The sequence below is a fragment of the Bactrocera oleae genome, chromosome 6, assembly GCF_042242935.1.
Source record: "Bactrocera oleae isolate idBacOlea1 chromosome 6, idBacOlea1, whole genome shotgun sequence".
Lineage (NCBI taxonomy): Eukaryota > Metazoa > Arthropoda > Insecta > Diptera > Tephritidae > Bactrocera > Bactrocera oleae.
In genome coordinates this window covers 549,327-567,896 of record NC_091540.1, presented here as the reverse complement: position 1 = coordinate 567,896, position 18,570 = coordinate 549,327, and the positions used below count along the sequence as shown (strand labels likewise).

Below are 18,570 nucleotides of genomic sequence, written 5' to 3'. Positions count from 1 at the left end.
GTAATTAAATATTTACGTTCAGTTAAAAGCTGAGTGCAATGAGTGAAGTAGTCTTGCGAAGATAGTTAATGGTTTGGTTGTAAAACTCAAGGTCGTAGGGAACCAACGGTTCAATATTAACACTGATTGTATTTGTATGTTAATGTTTACCTATTGAAAAGTGTTTTCAAGAGAGTCGCTATGCTCTACTGGAAGATACAGAAAATGACAATGAAGAGGTCTTTAAAACAGAAAATATATTAACTTTCAATTTGAGCTTAGAATCCTCTTCTATGAACCATTTTATACTGTCGAACTAAACTAACTCAACATTTTCAGACTATCATATTCTGTGAAACTGATGCTTCCTTTGCATTAGTAAAACACAATACTAGGAGAAAGAAAATTTAGTTGATTTCTTAATGAATTTTTATAAACATTTATTTATTTCTGAAATCTCTGTCACCAGAACTTCGAAATCGTAATTAAACGAGAAATGGTAATTAAACTCTAAAACAAGCAATTGGATTAAATTATATTCAAGTTATTGAGGTTTTTATATGAAATATATTCCATAAAATTTTGGGTGTATTTTGAATTGAGCTCAGTATGCATCCAAAACACTTTCTATTCAATATTTTCTCGCCTTTTATCTTTTTTTCTCTTAGTTTACTCTTAGCAGTCTCGGTGCTCCCTTTGATTTCTTAACACTACAGCGAGACTGCGGTGGGTCTGAAGCAGATCATTTCGTATCGAAGCGCTCGATCTACAAGTGTATCGCCAATCCAACGCAGCTAACATATTAGCTATCGACTAAAATATTTTTAGCCGACTAATTAATGGCAAAATCTCCAGTTTTAATTTAATTTAAGCGTTTCTACAGAAACTTCGTTAGTGCAAAATCTCCGTCTAGCCAAGATCGTAAGATAGTAAACTAATGATTGTTTACCAAAAACTATAGGCCAATCACCAAATCTACTTTCTCTTGTCGCCAAAACACTTAATTCAAATGCTCGCCGTCTCGCACTCAGCTACCTGCGTCGTGCCCTTTCGAGTTTACTACAGCCCGAAAACAAAGCAAGAAAAGATCGCTGGCGTTGCGTTGTTCCACACATCACTGTGCACTTTATGTGCTCTCTGTGTTGCTCTCACCCTTTACCTCTGCCGCAATTTAATCAATTCACCAAAAATCTTCGAAACATGATTCTTAAGAATCGACTTCATTAATTTTCACCCATTCGTAGCAGCGACTGATGAGCTGCAACGCTTACCAAGCGCATCAATTCCAATTAAAAATGCCAGAGAAGCAACATGCAACAGCAACAGCTACAAAACAATAATTAAAACTTAAAAAATAAATAAATAAAAGAGCATTGAATTAAATAAATAAAGTATAGAGAAGTTGCTGCAAAGCAAATACAAGAAAACAAGCAACAATAACCGTAAAAAGAGACATGGGTCTTTAAAGAGACAAACCAGCTGCAATAAAAACAAAAGCAACTGTTTATGTATATGCATGTGTGCATCTTTGTGTATGTGTGTGCGTGTGCAGCCGCCTAATGAACTTGAAGATATCAATCTGTTATTGCCATGTTATGTCTGTTTCTCAGCTCGCCTGCATGCTGCCGCCAAAAATGTCACCGACGCAATGTGATTGCAGTTATTTTGCGGCGGCATTACACTTTGCCTCTTGAGCCTTGAACCGTTGGTGTCACATATGCAACGCACTGCTTTGCATGCAATTCTGTTTTTTTCAAAATTTTTAATTAAGAAAATTTTTTTTGGAGGCAATATGTAAACACCTACGTACACATTGCCACATTTGTTGACGTTTAACAGCGCATGTGGCTCATTAAAAGAATGTCGAGTTAATTAAAATTTTAATAAAAAAGTCGATAAAATTTAAGCGCTCCACAGCTGTGTGTGTGGTTTTGAGGAAATCACGAATTTATTTACGAGTCAGTTTTAAATACGCAAAATCTGCCTTCCAAATGTATAAAAAAGACAAAACTAAATTATACAAAAATCAACAACTATAAAATTAATCTAAATAAAAAACACAAATCGCGCTACTTTCCTTGATTTCCTACACTTTGCCGTAAAATAAAGCACAGCATTTCCATTATATTTTTCACTTTTCGCTTCAGCTTCACTTTTCATTTTAATTGTTGCAACATTTGAACTGTTAAATGTCTAAAAATAAGTGCAATTGTTTGCATGGCGCGTAGAGGTATCGCCTACACAGCGGATGTTGGTGTTCGCTTGCTACAACTTCATCAATGGGGTGGTGCGAAGAGCATTAGAGTTGGATAAATAGGTGTTAAAATCAGCAAAAAGAGGAAAATCAACGAAGATTGTTTCAGAAACTACTAAGTATGCGTTTTACTGAATACTGACCTGATTGCATAAAGTTTTATTGAATGTGAAAAATTTTTTTATAAGCGAGTGGCAAAAGAACACTCACTAAAATATGTAGCAACGAAAAAAGGTATTTTACGGACTCATTGAGTCTCCAAAATTGCAGTATATATGTTATCATGAAAATAAATTAAATATGGTAACATTTTTTTATAAGCGAGTGCGAAAAGAACACTCGCTAATTTAATCAATTGAAATTGAAATTCAATCATAGAAGTTGTTTAAAAAATATGCGACTTTGAGTGTAGGTAAACTGTTTTCGATTCACTACTTTTCTACTCGCTATGCTTGAACTCCACTCTTTTCTCCAAAATTTAACATCTGAAAGCACGCGTGGATTTATACCAGTTGCTTCTTCGATTACTCTCACTCGGAGAGGGTTGTGATATGTACGAGTATATGTATTTAAGGAACATTATCAGCTGTTATATCGCCGTCTCTGAAGTATAGCCCTTGCTTACAGCTGCTTTTCGGGAAAATTTGCAATATGTAGAGCGCCCCATATGCACTTAGACATATAATTCATTAAAATTTCGAACATTTCTAGAACACCAACTTTTTCGAACCACTCTTTCGCACATAAATTTACGCGCTCACTCGACGAAGTTGCACATTAATTTAAATTAACCGCAACAAAATTGTAGAAAATTTCAATAACGAAAAAGACCGGCCGACCCAGCTCGACAGATAAAGAAGGAGGAGTGCATAAAGTATGCAGATGGGCATATAGACAGACATACAAACTTACAGACATAAAGAGATACATACACACATCCATACAGACATAGATATATGTATATACATACACACATGGCTGAGCATCTACCGGCAATAAGTCAGTACTTCAAGTAGTAAAATTATCTGCCGGCGACTTTATGCTGCAGCAACAACAAAAACTGCGGCAGTGTATATTATTTCGGTTTGTTGCATGACTTTTGCATTTGCCGGCGGCAGCAACAACAACAAAAGCATTGATTACAACGTAGTTTTTGTTGTTGCTGCTTTAACAAGCACATGCCTTTTCGTTAATTTTTTGGTGTTTTATTCTTTAGTTCATTTATTTTTGTTTTTGTTTTACAGTTTGGCGAGTTCTCTGTGTATATTTGATTATAGACTTGCCGCTCTCTTTCCTCATAACATTTCCTTTCAGTCACTGTCTACTTTTCACTCTGTTATTTGTTGTTTTTATATTTTTTCCACAGCTTCTTGGCGCTGGCAGCAGCATGTGGCCAACAATAACAACAGAGAAAAAGAACTACAGTAATTTTAAAGTTGTTGGCATTTGTTATATTCCTTAGCTTACCTCTTTGGCGCAGCTGCAACAGCAACAACAAGTGTGTGCCACAAGCAGCTAACCAACATGCTTGCCGCCGCATAGTTGTTGTTTTTGCTCCACTGACAGTGCGCTCATCTTCTTCAAGCAGCCGCTAGCCAGCAGCATCAGCTACAACAACAGCGTATAAAACAAACAAGCAGCCATATATTTATTATCTTTATAAACAACTGTATGTACTCTTGTATGTGTGTGCGTGTTTGTGTACGCGCCGCACCTAACTAAAAACAGCACGAGCAGAAGAAGGGGCAACATACAAGTCTCGTATTGAAACATAATTAATTTCTGTTTGTTTTACGCCTTGCACGTTCTACTTCCTCCCAGGGCGCGCACACACAATGTGGCAAGCAGCAATAGCGGCGGCGCGCCAAGCAACTGCAATTGGAGCTGACCGCCGGCCTGATTGCTCTTGGCTGCTGTTCGTCAACATTTCGCTTTGTTGTTGTTGTTATTGTTCCTGCTGTGTTGCCATTTCACAGCGAAATTCTTTTGAATTTAAATTTTTGTAATTCGCAGATATAAAATTTATGCGCCGCGCGCCCATACATATTCATTGCATTCGTGGCGTTCGTTGGCGGTTGCCGCTGTCGGCCGTCGCTGTCTGTCGCATTTAAATGAGGCAAGAAATTGCATACGCACCGCAAGAGAGACACAATTGCAACAAAATTGCGAAATAAAAAATAAACATAACAACAAATATTTTAAAAAGAACATCAAAAAACGAAAAAAGCCTTGCTTCCACTGCACCAAAGTTATAATACCTTTCACAGGTGCATTGATTATAGCATAAAATAGTACAAAAGTATCTCTCTTTTGATTTTGATCTTTCAGTTTATGTATATGGCAGTTATAGTAGTTCGATCCGAACAATATGTTCGGATATTGTATCGTTTGGCTTTTGGAGACCAAAGGGCGATATCTCAAAGACTGCGGAACTAGTTCGCATATTTACAAAGTAGTGGACAGACAGACGGACATGCCTAAATCGGCTTAGCTCGTCCTGCTGAGGTCTTCTATATATGTGTATATTTGATAGGGTTTCCGACGTTTCCTTTTAGTTGTTGCATGCTTCGTAGTAAACTTAATATACCCTGTTCAGGGTATAAACATGAAAACAACAACATAGAATGAAAAGCAATCATTGAATTTGTCTGTCAAGCAGGCGGCCTGCACTTGCTTACCGTTTTGCGCAGCGTATCATCTGCTCAAGCACATGAGAAAAAACTCCGCGTACTCGGCAGACGCCTTGTTTGTTTAGCTGTGTTCTGCATGTATTTGTGCGTACGTAGCTCGTTCCTATAGTCAAAAAGCTCATAAATTTGCAACACTCATAAATTAAACATTTGAAATTGATCGTCGTGCGACAAGCCAATGCAAACAAATTTTATTATTTTTATATAAAAACACACGCACATAGTCATATTATGTTATACAAATTTATACATACCTATACAAACCCACGTTTGCATGTATATGCAGCTATTTAGTTGGTGCTGCCAATTTCGGCTACCTCCTGCGGCATTCATAAGTAACGCCAACAGTCCGCAGTTATTTGCAATAAATCTTCGATAAATTCACATGTCGTCTTGGAACTTTGTAGGAATATAAATAAATATGTACATTTATCCAAAATATAAAAAAATTTAGTAGCATAAAATTAATTATTGTTTTTTCGTCTATTTGCTGTATATTTAATTTTCTTACCTTTGCTTGAAACAACAAAATTCGTGCTACAACAACACACCCTGCTCAATACATTCCTGTTGGCTTTCAGCGCTTGCCAGCAGCATAAAGCACCCAAATAGCATTTGCTATCAATTTTTTCTAAATGTTGTTTCAAATTTCTTTATGTTTAATTTGTGGTTTCCGATAAGTCGTAAATAATTTATAGCAAGCCTTATAAAATTTGTTTACAAAAATCACTTGCAATCTTTCATTCCCCACGCTCTGCTTATCGTAATATTCTTTTATGATTTTATTAGTAAGAAATGCTGTATATTAGCGAATCTCTAGTACCATATATGGTCGTTACTTGGTGGTGCTGGAAAAAAACTCTCAAGAAATAATTTAGTCAATAGCTGTTAGATTCACGTTTATCTAAATCTATTTAAAACAAAATTGGAGTGTTAAAATTTTCCTTGAAAATATATTTCAAAAACTTATGGAGGCGGGAAACTAGCTTATGTCAAGAAATAAGAGTATTTGAATCCTTAATTGACTTTAAAAATTAAATGATCTCGGTATTTAAAAAAAAAGGGCAAAATTATCTCAGCCTTCAAATCTTACTACTATTTCTTCAACTAAAAAAATGATATTTAGAGTTTTTGTGTGTCAAAATTGTCCTCGAAACCATTTTACGGAAGAATTGAATGAGGGTCTGCTCAGACAGATTTTCCGAAAAAATATTAAAAAGTCCCCACTCACATTGATCACTAGTGTAGTTACCATGGGTTTTCGCTGTATTTTGGGATTAATCACCGATCTTAAGCTAACAAGTTATTTTTAAGTTCTCGAATATACTTAATTTGATCTATTAGGGCTCCATGACTACATAGTTTCGACTAAACGAGCTCGAGTTTGATAAGAAAATAGTAAAAATAAATTCGCGAATGAAAAATATATTTCAAAACCTTAAATAAGTACATAAGATTAAATGAAATTAATTAGAATGCCCCTAGAAAACACTTGTTTTCAATCCAACAATTCTTACTGGCATTATTAGTTCTGAAAATCAGCTTCTTCGAATATGGCGAATACTTTTAGTAACTTTTTCCTGAAGACTCACAATCTTTTAGCGCTTTGTACTTCGTTTAATCGGTAATTAGCTAACGAGAGTTTTATTTCTAGGTTCTTTGTATATATCGATTATAATATTATTGTTGTCCGATACAACGATGTATTAACTATTGCGTTTCAAATGTGTTTATTTGATTTTATTGGCGTAGATTTATGGTCACACTTATATACAAATATATATGCGAGTATGCTGCAGGCATATCTATCTACACAGGAAATATACTTGTATATAGTATAGCGTTTGGTTAATATCAAAGCGTTTGGCTTTTTTTATTGCCAACCAATCGACTTATTTTTAGTTAAAACATCGATTTAAACATAAATTTGCTCAACTTTTTGCGTTTGATGTTTTGTTGCTTTATTTAGTTTTTTTTATTATTTTGTATTACTTTTTTTCTGTTTTATCACTTGTTATTATGCCTTTCTTGGAATTTCCCGAACATAAATTGTATGCCAGTCACTGTTTTCTGCATAAATAAAGTTTACTGTGACTTTCGTTTGCTGTGCCAAAGAAAACCAAAATAAAGACAAAATTCTTCGAATTCATCTGTTTTATGAAGTCGCTTAGTTTGTTGTTGCTGCTGTGTTTTATGGGCGTCTGCAAATATTTGCTAATTAATTAGCATTGACTTCGCATAACAAGCGCGCACACACCCACTTAATGTGTACCACATATAAATCAAAATAATATTTCAAAATGCCACATGCAGGCAATCAGAATTTTTTGAGAAAAAAAAAATTAGAAATTGCAATTTGCTTGCAAGGGGACGCATTGTTTTAATTTCTTTTTTGTTATATTTTTTTTTAATTTTTAATTTTTTTTCTTTTCCATTTAATTTTTGCCTTAAATCGAAAAAAATCTCCTTTGACTTAAGCTTTTACTCGTGAAAGTGATGTCAAGTGATAGAAATGTTGGGTCGCACCTTGTTTCAAAAAGTGACTTAAATTTAAGGATGATTTACTGGGAATTTTTAATTTTAAAATGTTTTAAGCTTATTGAAAATTTATATTTGAGCCATCTTTTTCTTATTATAATTTTTATTAGTTCTTTTAATTCTAAAATTTTTTTCGATTTTTTTACATTGTTAGAACATTTATATGTTTGAAATTATTATTAGTTTAATAGTTGTTTTCATTAATTTTAAATGTGTTTTAATATCTTCTAATGTTTATTGATTCTTTTATAATTTTTATTATCTGTTTCTTAATTTTACAATTTTTTCGTAGTTTTAATCTTTAAATATTTGTGTTTTTTAGAACATTGTTACACTTAAATTACTAATGTTTGTATTTTTTAGTTTTAAACTTTTTTAGTATATATTATTTTTTTTATTTTTTGGACCTTCCATAAGTTTTTTTAAATTACATTTTTTATATTAGAATCGTTTCCTTATAACCTATCTTCTGATAATATTAGCAAATAAATCCAAAATTACACGCCTTTCAGTTTTTTTTCAACAGCTATGTAGCATTGCCCATCAGCATCAAAGACCCAGTCCTACAGTGTCTTTCGTGTACAAGTACTCGTCGTTTATTTCTGTGATTATATTACTCCCCCTCAAACAGCTATACTAACTTCTATGTGCTCAGAACTGTCACTTAAACATTTTTACAAACATGCGAAGAATATAAACAGTGAATAGTTCAAAGCGTTGCCGAAAGACAAATCTATTTCGAGCTTGTTCTTTAATTTGTGGGAAATCAAACTTTGCAGCCTCGACATTAAAATTACTAGTCAGCAGCAGTTGTGTTTTGCGGCTTATCAGACTGTTTGACTCTCATTTTTTAGTTTTTGGCAGAAGACAAGCAAATAATGAAGTGTTTAATTATAGAGTTGCCAGGTGGAAATCAAAATTTTGAGTGTATAACAAGCTTAGTGGTCTAATAATCAATTTTTCGTAGATAAAAATTGCTAAATAGCTAGCAATTCTGAATCTATTGGACAAAAAGTAAAACTAGGATCCCAAAAATAAAAATTATTACTTTTTGCTTAGTAAATATATATTTTCATTTTTGAAGTTTGGGGTTAAATTTTAAAATATAATATATAAAGTTGCTAAACATATATACCAATGAATATATTTATGCAAACATTTATGTTATTACAAAAAAAAACAATTAAAAGAAAAAATTGGCAACCCTTAACTGAATCTAAAGGCCGCTCACAAGTGCTGTCAATCAAATAGTTAATTAAATTTTAACAAAACATATCTTAATGTGTGTGTGATGATTGTTGATGAAATGACAGACCAATCTAGACATAAAATATACAAGTGAGCACCACTAGTCATAAGATATAAGCTATAAATTCATAAAGGCATCTGCTAACTCAGCCTTAAGCCTGTGAAATAGCAATAAAGCTTAAAAGATTTTGAAATAAATAAAGCAAGGAAGATAAAAAAAAAATTATCTCAAAATATTTTGCAATATGTATTCTTGTGAGGACCTATGTTCTATCTAGATACACATTTAAAAAGGGTTGAATGCGCTCCTTCCAATAGCCTCATTTCCGTTCCGCTATCAAAACTTTGTCTACTTAACTATATTGACGTTCATATGCCTTTTTATTTGCCGCGTCAACTTCTCTACAAGAACATCTTTGAAAATATTTACTGTTAGTTGGCACCTTCACAGCATGCTTATTTACCTACGAGTTTTACAACTTTCTTTCATCAGTTCTGCGCCAAGTTTACTCCGTTAGGAAAATTAAAAATTTTATTTACAAACTTCTTTTATTGTACAAATTATTGTCACATGCACTTAACTTTAGTGTTGTATCTTAGACAACAGTACTTATATTCCATTCACCTTCTAAGATGAGGCCCCTGTTCTTGAATATTTACATTACGCGCAAGTATTTACTTTATCTCACTGTCTTTGCTCACACTTTTGCTATAAATACAGAGTCATATACCGTCTCTTCTTAATTAAATTATTTTTTTTCCAACTTTTTATTACTTTTGTTTCGTTTTACACGCCGCTAAATTAATCAAACAAAGGGAGGCGGCGAATATAGCCTCCCACTAGCTGACAAGTAGTTTAAATATAGTTTATGCACAATTCACCGTAAGCGCCGTTGTCCACTTGTATAGTTTCTTTACAAATTTTAAGTGACAGACTAGTGTAGAGAAACCCAGCAAGTTTAATTTGTTTTAAAAGTTTTAGAACTAGTTACGAAATCAGTCTCTTATACAACCAAATATAAAAAAATGTGATAAACCAGGAGAGAATTCTTAAATAAATTGTGTGTCAAAACTCAAATCACATTGATTACATAATTGCTTAAACACTCTGGTGAGAACCAGTTGTTCATAAACACCAAGCATTAAACTCGTGTTTATGACGCAATGCAGCTTTTGTGACAAGGTAGATACAACCCTCTTTGGCAACAATATTTGCTAAGAATTAACAATTAAACTCAGTTTTTCTCAAACTCGAGTTATTCATTATTCTGATATTCAGGACTCAACTTCCATATATTTTTATTAGTAGATGTTACAAAAAATATTTTAAAAAAAAATTATTGAAACTCAGTGTTTCTTAAACTCGAGTTATAAATTACACACGTGTGTAATAGGCGCGTGGCAGCAAGTAAAAAATTGAAAAACACTTTCCTCGCATTACCTCTACTATGCCGTGACGCGTTCGCTTATCTACACATTTATTTGTTGTCAGCGGCAGCTTTGTATTTTATTTTCAATTTATCATAAATACTATGCGCAAACACATCTACTATATACGAGTACATATATATGTGTGTGTAACCCTTTATTTACGCGCATAATTAAAAATTCACAATTTTAATGTGGCTCTACTTAAGTCTATAATCCAACGTGCATTTCCAAGCTTTGCAGTGTTTTAGCTCCTCACCATTCACCATCCAACAGCTACCTCCACCATTCGCCTCACCTTCATCTTCTCGTTCAACTGATTCACTTGTTTGCCTTTGTCATGTCATTTTGCTTATCGCTACGCTTTAATTGTGGACACTTCTTGAAATTTATTGTCTCAACGCTTACCGTTGTTGTTGCTGCTTTTATTAATATTACATTTTAGTATTTTTCTTTGGCTTGTTGTTTACGCATATTTTTTGTTGTTCTTGTAAGTATTTCACTTCAGCTGATTACTTTTCGTGTTTAATTAATAATTTAAATGCAAATATTTATGCAAATTAATTGAGTGAGTTAAGTAAATGTTGTCGTAGGGTGTAGTTGTGTAGGTTAATATACATGCATAAATATAGAAAAGGTAGAGGTGAACGTTGCAAGTGGGATAGTACAATAAAATATGATGAGGCTGTTCTTGAAAGGAGTTTACATAACAGTATGAATGAGTCATAGCTGAAAATTGTATTGTATTTTTGTTTTAATTGCCACTAACTCGAGTTTAATGATGCAACACAATTTTTTTTTGTTTTTGGAGATATTCTCTGAGTTATATTTATTTGTCTTTACAAAAAATTTTGTCGAAAGAAAATTTTTGGATTAAACTCAAAGTTTCTCAAACTCGAGTTTGTGGGATCATTTCCAGTTTTATATAAAAATCTGTTATAAGAAAAGTTTTTACAACAAATTTGTCAAAAGAAGAAGTTGTGCATTGGAGTTCCTTGAACTCGAGTTTAAAACTTTTTAACGAATTTTTTTTTTTTGAAGTTTTAATGCTGATACGTCTTGTTTTTATAAACAAATTTTGTCAAAAGAAAAGGTTTTGGCTTAAACTTGGAATTTCTTAAACTCGAGTTTATAACTTTCTAGCTTAATTTTTTTCTCTACATATGTATTATGTCTGTGGTCCATTATCATTCCACTTAAAACACTAAATAATTATTTTTTTTCAATACTCTTCTAATTACAGATCTGCAAATTTCTACTTAACTTATCAAACGCAAATGCCGCAAAGTAATTAAACTTTCAACAACGACAAAATGGAATTGGAAATGGTGAGTTTTAATACTTGTATAGAATAATCCTTACAAATTCCATTAACAAAACAATTAACAAGCCAAATTGACAATAAACTATTACCGCTAAGGAGAGAGGGGGGACTGCTTAAACTTGCAACCAAAAAGTGGCCACAAATCGCTTTTCACGTTGTAGTGCTGCATAGAATAACATTTAAATACGAATTTAACACATTTCAACTTAAATGGTCAGAACGAATTCAATTATACACAGTGCTCGAGGTGGAGACACACATGCACACATACATACATACGGTAGGTGATGGTAGAGAGAAACTAAAAAGTGCTCATACATGCTCAAGTATCATTTACACGTCAATATATCTTCTGAAGTTCAGTGCTATGCGCATTAAAGCCATAATGGCTCATTTACAATACTCGAGACAGACAGCCAGTGGATAGGCGAAGCAGCGCAGCGTTTGCTGAGTGTTCGAAAAATGCAATTCCATTCCCATTGCCACATGCAATTTCAAGTTTAATGCCAAATGCATGCCTGTATGTATATGTGTATATATTTTTATTATATGCTTGGCTTTCAGCGGCACATAAAAACTGCCAGCAATGTGCTGTCCACTCTTTTGACCCTGTATGGCACCTAAAACATCCGTTGTGTGTGTGTGTATTTATGGGATATACAATTTCTCAATTTCAGACAGCACGGCAATCAAAGTGATCCACTCATCAGCAACTCGACCGCAACAGGCATCATACCGCATGCAAGTTGGCTTCAGCGGCGTGTATATATTTATATACTATGTCAATAATATATAGGTACATATGTACTCACAGTTTATTCAACCAGCTCCACTTACAACTCGGGCTGCTTCTAAGCTAACTTATAAGCTATTTGCCTATTTTGCTGCAAATAAGTGTTGCTATTTTGCATTTCTACTCTTCTTGCCCAGCGCCGCTGTTGCAAATCTGCTGAATTGCCAGCAAAAATCAAACGGTATATTTATGTGGTTGTATCCACAACTCATGTTGTTGCTGTTATTATTACCCACAAGCGACTTGTTGCCCATTGTTAACACTTTGCTTTGACTTTCGGCTATCGCAAGTTCAAGTCGACTCTCACTTTGATGCTTTGTATTTTTTTTTTCGCTGCTTGTTGCAAGTAGATGTTTATATAACTTTATTTTTTGCGCTTTTGAAACTTTTTTTACTATTTTTTATTTTTATTTTGTTATTTTCTTATATAATTTTGTATTTTTTTCTTGTATATTTTTTTCTCACACAATTTTCTCCTTTTCTTCAAAATTTATTTCTCTGCCGCATTTCATTTTCATTGCTTTGTGTTTGCAAATTTTTCTTTATTTCCTTTACTTGCTCAACACATTTGCATACGTCCCCCTCTACAACGCCACTACCCCTCAACAGCCGTTTTCAAAACGCAACTGTAGTTCCCTTTTAGTCCAAGACAAGCCACATTTTGACTACCTGCTTGCCACAAGCTTTTCTACGCTGCGCTGTCTCCTCACACGTTATCACCTTGCTCACCAACTCCACAGCATTGCATAACCTTGTAAGCTAGCATCCAGCCAACTCAACACTTTAGTACTCGTTGCGCTTCAGCACTTTAACTTTAACGAGCTGTTGACTTCTTTCTTCAAAAAACGAATCGCCCGTCCTTCCTGCCGGCATTTGCAACGTGCCACTGCATCTTCCTTGACTCCACAACCAACACCCTGTTTTTTTACCCTGCTAGTTAGTTTGCGTTAGCACACATCATCCTCAACGTCGTTGACACGACTTGCAGCTGTGTTAGCCAAGTTGTCTGCTCATTCTTATTTTGCTAGTTTTTGTTCAAGGTCTTTTCTTCTTGCCACTCTTATTGCTAGCTGGCTCTTTTGTGTTACCCAGATACACACACACATACATATGTACTTCAACTTTGTTTATAGCTTCGCCGGTTACCGGTTAACTCAGTCGTACCTGCTGTCTGCTGCCGACTGCCTACTCTCATTCCAATTGCCATGGCACATTGCCTGGTTGCTCGACTCATCTCTTCAATCTTCAATCTTGTTTAGCCTTTTATTCTCCAGCATACAACATCATACTCATAGTGCCGTACCATAGTTTTGAGCCTTGTTTCTTTCTTCATTCTCGTTGTGCGCTCGTAAATTTTATGTTGCCTCAGTTAATACTCGCATGCAACATGCTGGGGCGGCTTTCAAGTGTTTATCTGTTTGTCTGCTCCATGCTCGTTTAAGTCTAGTTAGCATCTTTATGCTTCACCCCTCAGCTGTCGCGGTCTCGGTCTCTGTGTCGGTGTCTTCACCACTTGAGTGCGGCTTCTTCTTGTTTAGTGTTTGTGCTATGTCTGATTGCTTGTGTTGAGATAAACCTGCACGACATGTAAATTCATATGAATTTAAATTTTCAACGATCCAAACTATTAAATCCATTTGAAATAAAATATAATACAATTTTGGTATGAATGCGCGAAAAAAAATTAAAGAAAACTGAGCTTTTGTGGCTAGTTAGATTCCAAAGAGCTCTTGTCAGAGCTAAATGATACTTTAAAGTAAGTCATTCTCTTTTTTAATAATTCGCTTAAAATATCAGCAGGAAGAGGGTTCACCTTAATATGAGCTAGCATTCATTTGACGATTCATTTGATGACTGAAGGCTTCGTTAGTTGATAATTTCTCGCTGCATTTTAATATTTCTATAAGTTTTTTTTCTGATCTACTTCTTTAATACTTGTTAAGGTAGTATTTCTAGAGCAAAATTTAATTTCTTCATATGTTCTCAAAACAGGTGGTCACAAGTTTGCTTATATTGATAGAAATTATAATAATTTAATTTACACTTGTAAATAATTATTTACTTTAAAAAGTAACTCCTTTCAAAGAGTTTGGCTTACATCAAGAACAAAGAGTTACCTCAAAGTTTTCAGCAGCTTAAATTCAGATCATAGTTTTAAATGTTTTTCGGAAAATTTCAGTTTAATAAATACCGCATATATTTCTAACCAATGCAGAAAGAATCCCTCGAGGAATGTTTTTGAAGAAGGCAAAATATTGCTTTGAAATTATGTTTTCTTAAAAAAAATTATATTTGAACATACGACATCAATAGAATTTTCTGGATTGTTCAGTCTCCCAAATCTATAAGGAATACTTGCATTCTCAGAACACTTACCAAACCTATAAACATATCTAGTCGGCACTCTACACTCAAATATATTGTATATCTATATAATAATACCGGCCTTAATGACGCTCTGTTTCTCAACATTATTGTTTTACACCTACACAATCGCGACTGTGACCCTTTCAATCTGTCATCTACTAGACATTTTTTATATCACTCATGTATGTATGTATGAGTATATAAAAATATACGTACATAGCTGAACTCCGATTACACAGCGCACAGTGGCGGATTCCTACATACAAACTTATATATACTTTGGTGCGTTTCGGAATGTTCAAAAACGCATATTTCGAAATTACTTAAGCAGAGCAGCTAGCATACATAACTTACCACATGCCACATGCTAGCGACCATTTCAACACGGCATTAGTTGAAAGCTACCGTACAAGTAGAATTAAACAAAAACAAAACACCCAACAACAAATCACCACAAATGACCCAACGTCCCGATGGGTGGTGGTGGGTTGTTTATTTTCACGTGTGACTACCGGACAGCGTGCTGTTGTTTGGAAAATTTGAAAAATTAACAAATAGGCTACTTTGTATTGAAAAATGGCGCACAGTTTGCTTTCGTTGCACATTACGCTAATGCCTGATATCAAGTAGCGTTGTCTATTTTGCCGCAGCTGTGGAGCGTTCCAAAAGTTTTTTCGTGGGCTCTTTGCTATTATTTGGTATCTTCTTATATAAATTTATAACTTCGTTTATGTGTATAAATAATTTAATGAACAAATTTTTGAGGGAAATATTAAGAAATTCTAATGGGAATGTGGAGCATTTGCGTTGCTACGGTTGGCCATCAAGGAATTTGTGTGGAAAGAAATATTTTTGATAGAAGTAATAAATAGTATTTTTATGTCTCCGTTGGAAAGATTAGAAATTGGAACGTTTGAGGGTAAAGGTGTGAAAGACATTTTTGAGGTATGCATGGCTGTTAGTAGCGAAGAGGCGCAAAATGATAATTAAAGCGTGATTTAATAAAATTAAAATTTATTTCGTTACAAAATTTAAAAAAAAAATTTCAATGCTAAATACGAGCTATTTGAAAAACAATAAAACGAAAAATGTTAAATGTAGGTATATAAAAATTAATTAATCAGAAAATATCAAAAATAAATTAATTCGAAGAAAACTCAAAATATATATTGAAATGTTTTAAAAATATTTTAAATACAGAAATTAAAAAAAAAAAAAAAATATTTAAAAATTATAAATTAAGTTCTATTTTAATTATATATATTTTTTTTTAAACACTGTTTTATTTAAATTTTTACTTCAAGTACATTGAATTTAATCATCAAAGACAGCGTACAAAACCAAAATATAGATAAAAATTTTTTTTTTCATTCATACATTTTTTTAAATATTTCGAATTTTTTAAAATTATTTTTTTAATATATTTTATTTTAAGGAATGTTTAATTTCCTTTATAAAGAGCAAAATTTGTTCAAAATTATATAATATTTTTCAATTAATATATTAAGACATTGAAAATAAAGCCAGTTCTCTATCTCTCAAGTTATCTGCATATCTCAAAATAAAAAATCTAGCTTACATTTCAACTGTCTCCTATAATGATTAAATATTATATAATCCAAAATTAAAACAGAGCAATAAGCATTATGTCATCTAAATTTTTACGCCCAGCATGATATTACCTATTTACTGTATACTGCCATTGTCTAGCCGCATTTCACAAGCCAAAAAGTAGGCTTCGACATAAAAAATAAAAATGAAAAAAATCCATTCGTACCATTTCGAGCAAATGCAATCCGACTAAACATGTCAACGACTTCGTATCGCCCACAAGCACACTTTTAGAGCACTTTAAAGGTAAAAATGCTACAAAGTATTGTACATTTTTTCAACTTTTTACAACTTTGACTGTCACAACTACAGGTTGCATGCCACATGCGCTGCTTGCTACGCCATTGTTTGCTTTTCATCACCTAAACATTTATTACGGCTGTTATTTCGGCGTTGACTTTTAGTAGGCGTAAAAATTCATTTCAGCATCGACAAGCGAATGTGGAGACTTATTTTTACGGCCTATCAATAGGCGCACAAGCATGCAACTAAATGTGTACATCTGTGTGAGCCATAATAATTTCCTGCCTTGAGCGCATATTGATTTTCACATGCTTATTGTGCACTCAAGTGCAGAAAAAACGTTGTTATGTTGTTTTTGTAGTTGTGTTGCACAACACAATTACATTTGCAATTAAATTGTTGCGCCGCAGATATTAAACATTTGTGTGGCTTGCATGTTGTTGGATGCAAACATACACGCATACGCATACACTTTTATGCATTTTGAATAATTTTTTCCATCACCAAATTGCTTTTTACTCGTCTTGTTTCTCCGTCCACACTATTATTTGCTGCCTATGTGTCTGTGTATTGGTATTTTTAGCATTGTTATTTCATGTCATTGCATTTGGCTTTTATGCGCCTATATGTGCTTTATTATTATTGGCTGCCACCCAGTAACTCGCACTTCACTCTCCGCTCTCTCACTATAACTTCGGTTGTTTGCTGTTTTATGTTGGCCATTTTTATCAATTTCGCGCCATTTTTTCCTACTTATGTGCGGTATACGAGACAACGACGAACTTTGACACGTTTTATGACAGTTTTAACGGTGTAGTAAATGTGGCAACGGCTTTCCTGACTGATATATTAATATGTATGGATGGCTGTGTACAGAGCTGAGGCTTCAATTGTTCGGAGTTGTATTTAAAATTTAAAAGAAAGTTACTAAAATTTTGTAGATCCATAAGGTTGCTACGTGCGCTGAATTAAAAAATTTTCAGAGGCCAAAAATTAATTTATTTACAATAACAATTTATACATGAAATATATACTTGAAAAGCTATGCAAAATGTTTTCTAATTAAAAATTTAATAATAAGAATAATGTAAAAGTTGTTGTGAACGACCATATACCGTATATAATATAATATAATTCTATCTATAATATTACCTTCTCAGTATTCAGTTAACAAAATAAACCGAGATTCCGTAAATTTATGAAAATTTGCAATTATAAGTGCCATAAATTATACTTTAACTTTACTATGCGCGCTCCTTATAAGCTTTTGTCAAAAAGTTGGACGAACTTTTAGTTTTTAGTCAAATTTTGTTCTTTTCTTTAATTTTGTGTTTTGCACCAGCTTTATTTTGGCTGTGTCCTTGTAATGTCGTACGATTTCATGGAAATGCGCTGCCCGCTCGTGAGTTTTAATGCCTTGTTTGTTTTGATGTTACCGTGTTTGGCATTTTTGAGCAGCACAGTAGCTGATTTACATTTAGCTGTGTGCATTTCTATTCAGTTTATTATCATTTTGCAAGAAACAATAATTTTTATGCAAATAAGTGAACGTACTATTGTCAAACAGTGTTGCTGAAAATCGCTTTACTTTGCTGAAATAACGTGTTGAATATGTTAAATGACCTACTATATATTCTATTATTGTATGCTTTTTACGGCTTAAATGCTCGACACCCATTTGAAAGATAAATTACATTATTATATTTTAAAAAGTATTGAATTATTGCAAGTGCATATGTATGTATGTACATATACTGTGTTTTTTAAAACTGATGAGACCAGCACAAATTTTTTGACGAGTTGAATTTTAGCACCCGAAGTAAACCTGCTTTAGAATTTCGTTTAAATGTTCATTTTATGAATTTTTCAAACTCTCCAAAAATGTGGAGAGTTTTATTTTTACTTATTTTGCTTAGTAATCAAGTAATGTGCATAAAAAAAATCAGATTTTGTTGCATTGTATTGTAATGTGCGTACCGTTTTAAAAGTGGAGAGTTTTAGTGTTGTGCTATTTTGCGAAATATACAATTAAAAGTATATGTAAGCATATTTATTTGCTATAATTTTCCATCCGAAGCATTTTCAAAACTCTCCA

At 33.3% G+C, this 18,570-nt stretch overlaps 1 protein-coding gene across 1 annotated transcript in view; it reads left to right on the top strand.

The window, feature by feature from the left end:
• Window positions 1-18,570, top strand: part of LOC138855560 (frizzled-2) — a 67,001-nt gene that overhangs the window by 16,954 nt on the left and 31,477 nt on the right. The window contains exon 2 of the mRNA XM_036358419.2: window positions 11,381-11,465. The gene's annotated coding sequence lies outside the window, so the exon portion shown is untranslated. The remainder of the gene's footprint in view (window positions 1-11,380; window positions 11,466-18,570) is intronic.